General features: G+C 37.1%; 1 long non-coding RNA gene across 1 annotated transcript; it reads left to right on the top strand.

The window, feature by feature from the left end:
• The first annotated feature begins 1,569 nt into the window (after positions 1-1,569).
• On the top strand, positions 1,570-2,002 carry LOC145136531 (uncharacterized). The gene is made up of 3 exons (XR_013720522.1): positions 1,570-1,648; positions 1,739-1,825; positions 1,912-2,002. It is a non-coding gene; the product is annotated as an uncharacterized LOC145136531 (long non-coding RNA).
• The last annotated feature ends 6,787 nt before the right edge of the window (positions 2,003-8,789 follow it).

Raw genomic sequence — 8,789 nt, 5'->3', positions numbered from 1 at the left:
GTGAAATTTTGTATGTAATATAAGTTAGTCATACTTTTTATTAAACATACAAATAATCAAACTTAATTCATATGTTTCATGTCAACAGAAGAATCATGGAGGTGAACAAGGAACAACATGAGGATATGTCTGACTATGATATGGAATTTGAGCAAGATGATGGAACACAATTTTATGAATCGGACATAGAAGATGGTGAAAATAAAGACATTGAATACAATAGCCATTCAGATTCGGAAGAAGAAATGCAAAGCAAAGTTCCTACAGGGTCACCTAGGAAGAGGGGATTGACTCGATTGCCAAAGCTGAAGACTGAGTATGTCAATTCCGGTGGTAGAAAAAAACGTGTGAAGTTTGATGAATTCGGTAAGTTTATAGGGAAGAATAATGCAGTGTTTGTTAGTTATTTGGGAGATCTTGTCCGCGAGAAGGTGGGATTAAGTGCTCTTTGCTGGAAGAAAGTAAAACCGGAAGTGAAGGACAAACTTTGGGAAGAGATTACAGTAAATATTATTTTCACTTTTTTTAACTGCATCTCATATTTTATTTACAAATCATGTATTAAATACTAACAAATTCATTATTGTTTCATTTTAGCGCTATTTTAAAGTTGATGAAACTGGAAAAAGATTTGTGATGAATAGGCTTGGTATCCTTCTACGAAACTTCAGAAGGAAATTGTATGCAGCTTACATCAAGCCACATCTAGGGAATTCCAAAAAGCTTGGAGAAATCCCTGTTCGATATTGGGCAATAATTACTGAAAAAGATGATTGGAACAAATTTGTGACATATACACAATCTGAGGAGTTTAATGTTACAACTTTTTCCCAAAACTTCTTCATTCATTTATCATCAAATTACCAAAAAGTGCTTGACAAATCTTTTTTTTAGACAGGTTGTGTCACAAAAGACAGTCAAAGTGCGCAAGATGTCAAAGTACGCTCATCGGATGGGACGAGGGGGGTATATTACTCTTAGGCGGAAGTTGGTAAGCTTTGTTTTTAGCTATATGATCATTTATATTACCTTCATAGTATGCTACTTAACAGAATTTTATTTTATATTGTTTACAATTTAATTTTTTTATCAAGATTGAAGAGAAAGTGATTTCAAAGGAAGAAATGCCCCCAAGGTCAATTATGTGGTGTAAAGGACGTGAAAGTAAAGGAGTATTTAAGGATGAAGATGTTAAAATCATGGCGGATAAACTAGTAACTTCAATAAACTTTTTTATTACTATTACTATAAAGATTTTAATCAGTTTTATTAGGACAATAATTATTAATATTTTGTGTGCTAGATGGAACAAGAAAAGCATATAAAAGAAGGACAAGTTAATGTTGAACCAGGAACGGATGCCATGACCTTAGTTTTTGGCAAGGAAACGGGAGGATTTTTAAAGGGTGTCGGCACAGGAGTCACTTACAACAGATATTTCAATGTTCCTCGCAGCAAAGGATCATCTAAGGAAGAAATTAAAGATCTTAAAGTTGCACTGCATAATGGAAAACTTGAGTTTGAGAAAAAAGATGTTGAACTCAAGGCTTTGTCTACAAAGGTTAATGAACAAGATCAAACACTAAAGCTAGTTTTGGCTCATCTTAATGCAAAAGGAGCCGACTTTCAAAATCTGTCTCATGCTGTTGTAAGTAATCTTATTAACAACATGTATTTTCAATGTTACTTGTAAATTGCATTTTTTTAGACATTTTCCATGTTTCTTTATATTTGCTAGGGTATTTCAAGTGACAAGATTGTTGAAAGTAGTGAAACAACTCCTGTTAGTCTCAAAACCAAGCAACCATCAGAACCTGTAACACCAGTATGTAATCATTTTATAAGATAATCATTGATATACTTTTTTTATACTAATTTCTGTTTTTTCACTTGGGACTTTAATTTATTTAGGTTATTGCAAAACCCACCAAGAAACAAGTTCAAACCAACTCTACAACTGCAACTCCCGATACACAATTGATTTCCATGAAATCTGCAACAATAGTTTATACTTACTTTACAGTTTTCAACACTTTTAATTTATCTTTTATATTAAAATATAATTTTACATATATGTCTTAAACCTTTATATTAGGCAAATACAAAACCCACCAGAAAAGTTGTTGACTCTAAGACTGCCACTATCAATCCTGACATACCAACAGTTTCACCAAATAAACCCCTTCACCAGGTAAGTGTTTTTTAAATGTTGAATATACATTTCTGTCTTTTTTCTCTGATTCTAATATTACTTATCATTGTAGCCAATCAAGTGTACACTATCACATCCGTATAAAAGGAACATCGTTGCTCGTGGTACAATTCACTTATCATCAGAAAGACAATTCATTCATGGAGTTCCTCCACAAGATGATTGCTATAAAGTTTCCATTGATGAAGTGGTAATAAAACAAGCATTTCTACCCCATAAAACTGGAGAATTCACATTAGTTGAGGATGCATATAAAAGTTTTGTTCCATGGCCAAAATACCTTGTGCAACCCAAGTCAAAGGTTTGTTTAATTATGTTCACTACTTTCTGCATTACACTTTATTTTCTTCATTTAGTAGTATACTAAGGTTTTGATGTACTCAATTTTTTTGTTTCAATGTTGTTGTTATAGGTACCAGAAATTATATCACATCAAGAACATCAACATCAAAACTCAAAGAAAAGGAAACCAACTTACATCTCATCGGATGCCCTTCTCAAGAAGACAAGGAGCAATACAAATAAGAAGAATGCCTAGTTATGTTTAGGTTTTGGTTTATGATGTGTTTGATTTTTTTACCATTATTTAAATTCTTGAAATTAGAACAATTTTTTTTTTTGGTATTTTAATTAGGAATTTAATGTATGGATTTGGATTTTAATTATTATTAATATCAAATTATGAATTTTAATTTTGTTTCATATTGGTGGGTTTGGTTACTTTAATTTAAATTATTTTGGTGTGTCTAAATTTGTATAAAAAGTAACAATAAATATTAAATTAAAGAGGCTTTAATATAAATTTGGTCATGTTTTATTGGTTTTCAATGTCTCTATAATTATACAATGGTTACTTTACATCATTTTTTAACGTGTGGCTAAATGGTTAACAATAGATACCATAACTGATTGTTGTTGTGACAAAATACTAGCAAATCGTCACTTATAAATTTAATTATATGTGTCCATTTACCTAACATAGTCATGTTCACCGTAATTATATGTATCTAAAATATACCCAATAGTCTTATTACGATGCCGAATAGTCCTTAATTTTAACAAAATGTGTGTCTTTATAATACTTATGATTGTATTTCACTTAATTGTGTGTCTCTGTACGATAGGCTATAGTCACAAAATTTGATTGTTTTTTGTGACTAATTATTAGCAATTCGTCACTTATGGAATTAATTATATGTGTCCATTTACCAACACAATAGTCTTAACAAAATTTAAACTGTGTGACAATATAAAAGAAAACAACTACACTAAAACATCATGAATGTCGCAAGTTGGTGATATACAGTCACCACAGTTACTAAATAAATGTGTCTATTGACGGTTTAACGCTACAATATTGGATATTTATGAAAAAAATTTCCGTACAAATTTGCCACACTTTTATAATACGGCCACATGTTTTCATCTCATACGGACACTACATTTTAAAGTGACCAGAAGACCCATACGATGGCGTCACCTTCCGTCACACTTTCAGTGAAAAAATAAAATGTCACTATATGCATATGGTCACACTTTTTTGGTGTGAATGTAAGTCATTTTTCTTGTAGTGGTTTGACTCGTTTGGGGGATGCTTGGACAAAATGGGTCCAATGAAGCCCTAATGGGCCCTAGGAAACCCTAATTGACCTAATAAAACCCTAATGCGCCCAATGAGGCCCCAAAGTGACCTAAAAGCCCAACCAATTGATTAATGGGCTAGTATTGGGTAGGAAACCCTAATGGCTTAAAACCCTAATTTTGGGATTAATCGGGACACACACGGGAATTATTTTATAAACTTAAAATGTTAATTAATAATCATTTGCAATTAATCTAAGGCAATATTGGACTTAATAAATTAAGTCCTTAATGGGTTAAGTAGGGACACTTAACCCTAATCATCATTTCATGAAGAAACCCACATTTGGGCCATTGGAAATGGAGTTGTGAATTACACCCAATTACACCATATGATTTATCCAGTAGAGTAATGGGCTTAATGGATTAATTCCTTAATGGGTTAAGTGAGAAACACTTAACCCTAATTGTCATTTTATGTGAAATCCTAATTTCACTTGGGCTTTGGTAATTTGATTATTAATGGGCCATATGTTGGGCTTTGACCCATTACTTGACTTTTGGGTCTTTTGGAGTGTGAGTTGGACCGTGGGCTTGGAACCCAATTATTAATTGGGTATTGTTTGATGTTGACAGTTCGGGAAGCTGTCAACCAGCAGCTGGAGTTTTGTCTGCAGGACTTCAGCAATGCTAGGTGAGTTCTCCTCACTATACTAACAGGGTCTACGACACTAGGTCGGTCCCTTTGGATTATTATCCTGCATTTAGTATGTTGTTATGCGTTCATGATCTGCTAGATCTGTACCCTGGTAGTTAGGGTGTTGTTATGCTGTTATGATCTGTTAGATCGGTACCCTGGTAATTAGGGTGTTGTTATGCTGTTATGATCTGTTAGATCGGTACCTTGGTAATTAGGGTGTTGTTATGATGTTATGATCTGTTAGATCGGTACCCTGGTAGTTAGGGTGGTGATATGTGTTATGATCTGTTAGATCGGTACCATGATAGTTAGGGTGTTGTTATGCTGTTATGATCTGTTAGATCGGTATCCTGGTAGATAAGATGATGCTATGCTTAGCAGTCTGTATGATTTGTGCTTATTGTTTGATTATGTGTTATACGTATGTCGACATTGTGGTTGGGTTGGGTTGAGGCGGTCCTGCTTTGTGCTGTAGGCCAACATACCCGGCGAGCGGTCAGGATAGGCTGTAGGCCCTGCGAGGCGGTCCAGTCATACCGAAGGCTCGGGAGCGGTCCAGATAGACTGTAGGCCCTGAGAGGCGGTCCAGTCAGGCTGAAGGCTCATTATGCACACTGTTCTGTATTTGTTATATGATATGGTTATATTTGTATGGCGTTGGTATTTTGGGGGAACTCACTAAGCTATGTGCGTATAGTTTCAGTTTATTGTTTCAGGTACTTCAGATATCTCGGCAAGGCGAAGGCGTGATCGTACAACTCCTCATATATCATGATTTTATGATTTGATTCTAGGGATACTCTGATGATTAAACTATTTTGAAAACAAACTGTAATAACTTAATGGTTTTAAATGTTTTAAAAGTTTTAAATTGGCTTGAATTTTTGGGATGTTACACTTGAAGTTGCCTTGCTTGGTGAAAAGGCTTTAGATACAGAATCATCATCTTATGGGAAAGATTTCTGAGGTATCAAGTTTGCATCTTGGCTTGTATATGTTTAGATCTCTTCTTAGTTAGTTTGTTATCCTTTTGGTCCCTTTTTGGGTTAATGGAAGAATTAAGTCGTTTAAGGGATTGTTCTTTTAGATCTGAGTTTGTTTTGGTCTCCTTGAGCATAAAGGTGCAAGCTTTATGAGATTTTTGGTATCATGCATGCAGTAAGTCACTCATTAAGTCCCTTTTAAGCTTAAAGATCTTTATTTAGCCATGCATGAACGTAAAGTTAGCAACTTTACGTGATAATCCAGCTCAAGGAAGTCAGATTTATGTTTTGGAAGCTTTGTCTTAAGGGATTAAGTGTTGAATCAAGATTTGGGCTGAAGATGGTGAGTACGTTGGGCGTACAAGCAGGTACGCTTAGCGTACAACCCTCCAAGCGAGTACACTACGCGTACGTGTTGAGTACGCCCTGCGTACTCGGTTTATTGGGCCTCCCATGTTTGGGCTTCCGGTTTAGGCTATATTTTGGGCTTGGTTGCTTGGGGAATTGTTGGGCCATCTGAGAACAAGTGTTTTGGATTAGGGAAAAGTTAATGGGCTTTAGGGTAAGGCCCATGTAAGGGTTTGGGCCCAATTTGGGAAATTGGGTCTTAAGTGGACTTTGGATGATTATTTGGTTGTGGGCCTTTTTGAATGTCAGTTTGGGCCCTAGTATTGGACCAAACTAGGTGAGGGGTAAAATGGTCTTTTTACCACATGTATGGATTGTTGGTTTTGGTTTGGGACCCAAGTGTTAATTTGGTATCAATTGATAGTGATAGCTTGGGAATTATCGGACCAACAGCCAGGGATTATCAGTGTGATTCAGCAGTGCGAGGTGAGTCTCCTCACTGTACTATGGGTCGAAGGCACCAATGTCGGCCCATTTGGTTTTTGTATTATAAGAAGAGAAGGGGGTGGCCCTTGGCATTTGTATGAAAGACCAAGAGTTGGCTCCTGGCAAATCTGTATACAAGACCAGAGTTTGGACTCTAACAGTTAAGTAGATAAGTAGTTGTAGATTATGCTAGTTGTCTTTGTGATGCTTGCATGGAAGACCAGCAGGTGGCTCCTGGCACTTGTCTGTAAGACCCAGGGTTTTGGCCCCCGGCCTAGCAAGGAAAGACCATGATACGGCTCGTGGCATAATGGCAAGACTATGGTTGGCACATAGCACTCCCTATTGAATGTTGGATATGTATGTTATGTATGGCTCGTATGTTATGTCTGGTATGTGGTATTTGGGGAGTTCACTAAGCTTTGTGCTTATAGTTGTTGTTTATGGTTTCAGGTACTTCCGATTCGAAAGGGAAGGGCCCGGCTTGATCACGGCGCATACACCATATTTTCCGCAACTTTGAGATTTTGGGATTGTACTCTGATAACTGTTTTTATTATAAGATATCTTTAAGGATTTGTTTAAATGATAAATGGGTGTTTTGATTGTTTTAAAAATGAAATTTTTACCCTCGTGTTTTGGGATGTTACATCCCTGACCAACAACTTCCTGTTGCGAAAACGACTCATTCACTCCTGAGCTCATACAACAAAGGTTAACTTGCTTTATACCCCGTCTTGACCACATCTTGAACCAAAGCCTCGCATATCCGGACCGCCAATCCCTATAACCCGTTCTTCTGAAACCACGAACTCAAACAGATCAATGATCTTTCAAATAGCATGCCCAGTTCTCCCCCACTTGGGTTCGAACTATCACCAACTGACGTTGCAGAAAAACCCCACTCAAACCAACTCAAACAGATATATACCATCCATGACTCTTAGAATGTATAACACAACGCAAGATAATCTCCCAGATAAAGACCCAACAACTCAAAGACCTTTTGAATCTTAGATGGAGACCTCAGAAACTTTCCAGACCTAACTGCTTCTATCATCAAGAATCCCACGCAAATGCACAAGCAAAAGCGCTATGTCCTCTAGTAGCTTGGATTGTTGTCAGTATGGATGTTTGAGTGAAAATGGACGCCGGTTGCTGGTTGTTCGTTGAAAACTCAGGTGGTGGTGGCATGGAGGATGATGGTGTTGGTCGCCATACTTCGCTAATCGGTACGTTGATTGATGTTGAGTCACCAAGAAATAACATGTTATCCGTGATTATCAGAGGCTGGTTTGGCATTGATACGGGGGTGTTGACTGGTTCTAGGGATGTCATCGACCGTATCGGGCTCTTCAGCATTTCGTTGGTTTTGTCGGTCATCTTCAAGGTTTGTTGATGTGTGGTTTTGTATATTAGTTGTCACACACCGGATGGTGCCAAATGATGTGACCTCGATTCGAGACACTTGGTAGGAGATCCTTTCTGCTCCGATGTAGTCTGCGAGATCACAACACGATACAATGCCTTCAACCGTTCTTCGGGAGGTGATTCCGGCAAAACGCTCAAACAATCAAGTTAGTATCTTATCTGAGAGTGAGTGTAAGAGTCTGAGAGAGATAGATTACTTTCCCGGTCAGTGGAAGAGACCTTTTATATTGCGGCCTTCTGTTAGTCCGTACACGACAAGGGCGTCAGATCCGACAGAATCGGGCGCACTGATTGGATAATCATACTCCTCTTTCTGTCAGAGCTAACGATTGGTTCAGGTGGTAATGCTATGAGTTTACTCCTTGTCGCATGAAGTCGTTGGGCTTGTCGTGGAGCGAAAAGTATTATTGACTCGACTTTGCTGGGGCGGCCGTCTGGGAAGCTCCCGGCCGTGCGGCCCACCCGATGGTGTCTCTGTCATGAGTCGTGGCCCATTCCAGGGGGCACGCTATCATATATATATATATATATATATATATATATATATATATATATATATATATATATATATATATATATATATATATATATATATATATATATATATATATATAGAGAGAGAGAGAGAGAGAGAGAGAAAGAGCTAGGTTCAAATGTTTTTAGCAAGTATTGTGTGCCTAAATGCACCAATGAGAATTCAAGAAATGATAAACAATTAAATAAATCATTTAAGGGTATTCTGGACATTTTGTACTTTTTAATTAAGGAATCATTTAATTGAAATCCTGCAATTAAGGAAATAAAATCAATATTTTTGACCTAGTCTCTCTCTTGCATCGTGTCTTATATTCAAGGAATTACCAAGATGAATGACCGACACCCCACAACACAACCGATCAAGACCTTGATTTCTTCTTTCTTCTTCCAGTCGACGCACACCACAGATAGAAGGAGTCGATCGCTTCTTCGTTTTTTTCTGATGCGCACACACGAGATGGAGAAGAGAAATGCACGCACCCCTTTTCTTCCCTCCTGACGATCGATTCTT

The sequence above is a fragment of the Lactuca virosa genome, chromosome 9 (assembly GCF_052849685.1).
Source record: "Lactuca virosa cultivar CGN04683 chromosome 9, Lactuca_virosa_CGN04683_v6, whole genome shotgun sequence".
Lineage (NCBI taxonomy): Eukaryota > Viridiplantae > Streptophyta > Magnoliopsida > Asterales > Asteraceae > Lactuca > Lactuca virosa.
The sequence above is the reverse complement of the archived record's forward strand: the minus strand, read 5'-3'. Positions and strand labels throughout refer to the sequence as shown.